Source organism: Bactrocera neohumeralis, unplaced genomic scaffold (genome assembly GCF_024586455.1).
Source record: "Bactrocera neohumeralis isolate Rockhampton unplaced genomic scaffold, APGP_CSIRO_Bneo_wtdbg2-racon-allhic-juicebox.fasta_v2 ctg5588, whole genome shotgun sequence".
Classification (NCBI taxonomy): Eukaryota; Metazoa; Arthropoda; class Insecta; order Diptera; family Tephritidae; genus Bactrocera; species Bactrocera neohumeralis.
In genome coordinates, this window is record NW_026092512.1 from 1 (window position 1) to 3,944 (window position 3,944).

At 35.1% G+C, this 3,944-nt stretch overlaps 1 long non-coding RNA gene across 1 annotated transcript; it reads left to right on the forward strand.

Annotated features, from left to right (window-relative positions):
• The first annotated feature begins 52 nt into the window (after positions 1–52).
• LOC126767341 (uncharacterized) lies at positions 53–2,921 on the forward strand. Its single transcript, XR_007669073.1, has 2 exons — positions 53–404; positions 2,134–2,921. It is a non-coding gene; the product is annotated as an uncharacterized LOC126767341 (long non-coding RNA).
• Positions 2,922–3,944: the final 1,023 nt, after the last annotated feature.

Genomic DNA, 3,944 nt, shown 5'->3' on the forward strand with positions numbered 1-3,944 from the left:
ATAGCTGCTACTGCTGGGTAATGTGACAAAAATTTTGCGAATATATCTTAGACGCACACCATTTCAACGAAATATTTAACGCTAGTGAACCCTGTGTTTTGTTTTCTATTGTGTCAGCATCACCCTCTTCTCGGAATTGGATTTTTAACATTGCAATAAACTTTATTACTGGCGGTTCAAGGAAGTTTTGTAAGCAATGGCTGATGGTGAGGATATTGAAAGTTCCATGGACAAACAATTCAACGATAATGACGGAGGTAACCGGATAAAATGTTTACGTTGAAGAAGTGGAATGCTGTGGCTATGTGGAGCTGGGATGTTGAGTGCGACACTTGCGCTATTTGCAGAGTTCAAGTTATGGCTGAGTGACCACCCTTTCTACTGTTATTGTATGTTATACATACGTTTGTCAAGAAACTCTTTACACACTGAAAATTTACAGCATTTTTTTTACTTTGCATACAAAAACAAACACCTTCTGTTAAATTTCATCTAATTTTTTTTAATGTAGGACTGTTGAATAGTATGTGCTTAGTTAATAAGTGCAAAAACAAAAACAAAATATTGCAAGGTTAAATATAAATTCAACAAAAAAGTAGTTTACTCATTTTGGACACTGTCAAGAAACTCTTTACACATTTTGTTTTTTGTTTCAGTTTCGTTTTTCTTGAAGAAAAACGGTACTTTTACCGCTATCTATGATTTTGCAATCATCGCTTTTTTGAATTCTTTCTCATTTAATTGTGAAATATTGATGAACGCGTGTCATAAAGCGACTTTTTGAAATTTTTAAAATGCCTGGAAAAAGATTGACCTTCGATGTAATCCAATTGATTTATTACAATCACCAACTGGGAAAATCTGCGGCAAAATTATCAAAAATGTTTTGTGTCTCCAGAAAAACAATTTATAATGTTTTAAGTCGCGCGGAAAATGAAGGCGTACTTGAAGCAAAAGGTGGAGGTGGCCGTAAGAAAAAGATTTGCGAACGGGATAACCGCCTAGTCCTGCGTAAGATCGACCGAAATCCCCGAATTTCTACTAGAACCCTTGCCAAAGAGCTGGAAGAAGAGTGTGGCACAGTCGTTTCACACGAAACAGTACGCCAAGCAATTCTGCGGCATAAGTACACTTCAAGAGTTGCTCAAAAGAAACCGCTGCTTTCCCAGATAAATGTTGAAAAACGTTATACTTTTGCTGTTAACATGGTCAGCACGCCGGCAGGTTATTGGGATGATGTCATTTTCTGTGACGAAACTAAAATCATGCTGTATTATAATGATGGACCAACCAGAGTGTGGCGCAAGGCATTAACAGCGTTGGAACAGCGCAATATCATTCCGCCTGTTAAATTTGGAAAATTGTCGGTTATGATTTGGGGATGCATCAGCAGCAAAGGGGTCGGAGAGCTGGCATTTATAGAAAATACTATGAATGCTGAGCAGTACCTCTCAATTCTTAAGACCCATTTGAAGCAGAGTGCCGAAAAATTTGGGTTTATTGCCGACAATAAGCCTAAATTTAAATTTTGACCACAAGCATAAAGAGCTTAATGTGCGGACATGGCTCCTTTATAACTGCCAAAAGGTGATTGACACACCTCCCCAGAGCCCGGACCTTAACCCAATTGAAAATTAATGGACACACTTGAAAAAAACAAAAAAGTGGCAAAAAGGCAGCCCAAAAATCGAACAGAGCTGAAAACGGCAGTGATTGAAGAGTGGCAAAAGATACCCTCAGAATATGACGTCCAAAAGCTAGTTAATTCCATGAAAAAACGCCTCCAGCACGTAGTTAATGCTAAGGGGGGACATACCAAATATTAAAATAAGATTAAGATAGTATAAGTTATTAAATATGTTTGTTAAACCGTAGCAAAAGCACTTTGTGTAAAGAGTTTCTTGACAGTGTCAAAAATGTGTAAACTACTATTTTGTTGAATTAATCTTTAACCTTGCAATATTTTGTTTTTGTTTTTGCACTTATTAACTAAGCACATACTATTCAAAAGTTCTGCATTAAAAAAATTAGATAAAATTTAACAGAAGGTGTTTGTTTTTGTATGCAAAGTAAAAAAATGCTACAAATTTTCAGTGTGTAAAGAGTTTCTTGACAAACTGTAGCTCTGTAAAGAGTTTTTAATACATTATCCGGAATCAGTTCAAAGAATTGTGTTAATAGTAAATTGTACATTGTGCCTTGCTGTTAAGAAGAGCTCCACTTGAATTATCCACTTGAATATTTTGCAAAGAACGTATAATATTTTATTTTAGACGTTTTCGATACTTGTCGAGTTTCTGGAAACTCTTTAAAATTTATACTCTGTTTCAGAAAGTGCCTTTCTTTAATTAATATAATATTATTCGAATTTTGTACAACTGGGTACCGTATATTATTATTCTTTATTTTAAACGGCTTAATTGTTTTTCAATAACGGAGAGTAACTTCGGTGTGCATTTTTCACTTAATTGAATTCAGTATACATATGAATATTCTCCTACCCTATTTAATTTCCTCAAGGCTCAAACATAAACCTTTAAACTGCAGAAGATCACTTAACTGATGTGTATACTTTCACAGCAACTGTTTTTTCCTGCGTTTCTGCAATATATTGTATTTAGTATGAGAAAATATAATTCAATCTGTAGACAGTTTAAAATCATAATTTTACCAACTAACTGTTTCAGATAAGTTTCAGAAACGTTTCGTTTAATAACTGGCAATTTATGTTTATGCTTTAGGCACGATTCCGATTACTTTGGCGGAGGGGTAAAAAAACTGAATTTCCGTATAAATGGGGTATGTGCGGATAGGGGAGCTTCTCCAGAGAAGAAATAGCCAAAAATAATATAAAAATAACTTTTATTTTTTAAAATATTCACGATTAAAAGTTCAAAAATTTGCACTAATAACACATGGTATTTCTCTATGTTTCACTAAATTTTTTCACGTTTTTCACTCTGTATATTTAAATATACACTCTAAACATTGAAATAAGTTCACATTTCACTTTGATTTTGGAATATTTTACCTAAATTTATTAATTTAACAAGTCGGGTGTCACCGAACATTTTATACTCTCGCATGATAAAGTGATAATAGAGATTTCATTATATGTCATTTAGATATTTTTCAAATACCGTATTTGTGTAAAGTTAAGCTATCATCATTGGTTCCTAATGTATATACTCGTATTATACAGAGAAGGTATCAGATGGAATTCAAAATAGCGTTATATTGGAAGAAGGCGTGGTTGTGAACCGATTTCACCCATATTTCGTACATGTCATCAGGGTGTTAAGAAAATATTACATACCGAATTTCATTGAAATCGGTAGAGTAGTTCCTGAGATATGGTTTTTGGTCCATAAGTAGGCGAGGCCACGCCTATTTTCAATTTTTAAAAAAAGCCTGGGTGCAGCTTCCTTCTGCAATTTCTTCCGTAAAATTTAGTGTTTCTGACGTTTTTCGTTAGTCGGTTAACGCACTTTTAGTGATTTTCAACATAACCTTTGTATGGGTGGTGGGCGTGGTTATTATCCGATTTCTTCCATTTTTGAACTGTATATGGAAATGCCTGGAGGAAACGACTCTGTAGAGTTTGGTTGACATAGCTATAGAGTTTCCGAGATATGTACAAAAAACTTTGTAGGGGGCGGGGCCACGCCCACTTTTCCAAAAAGATTACGTCCAAATATGCCCCTCCCTAATACGAGCCTTTGTGCCAAATTTCACTTTAATATCTTTATTTATGGCTTAGTTATGACACTTTATAGGTTTTTGGTTTCCGCCATTTTGTGGGCGTGGCAGTGGGCCGATTTTGCCCATCTTCGAACTTAACCTTCTTATGGAGCCAAGAAATACGTTTCAAGTTTCATCATGATATCTCAATTTTTACTCAAGTTACAGCTTGCACGGACGGACGGAAGGACGGACAGACAGAC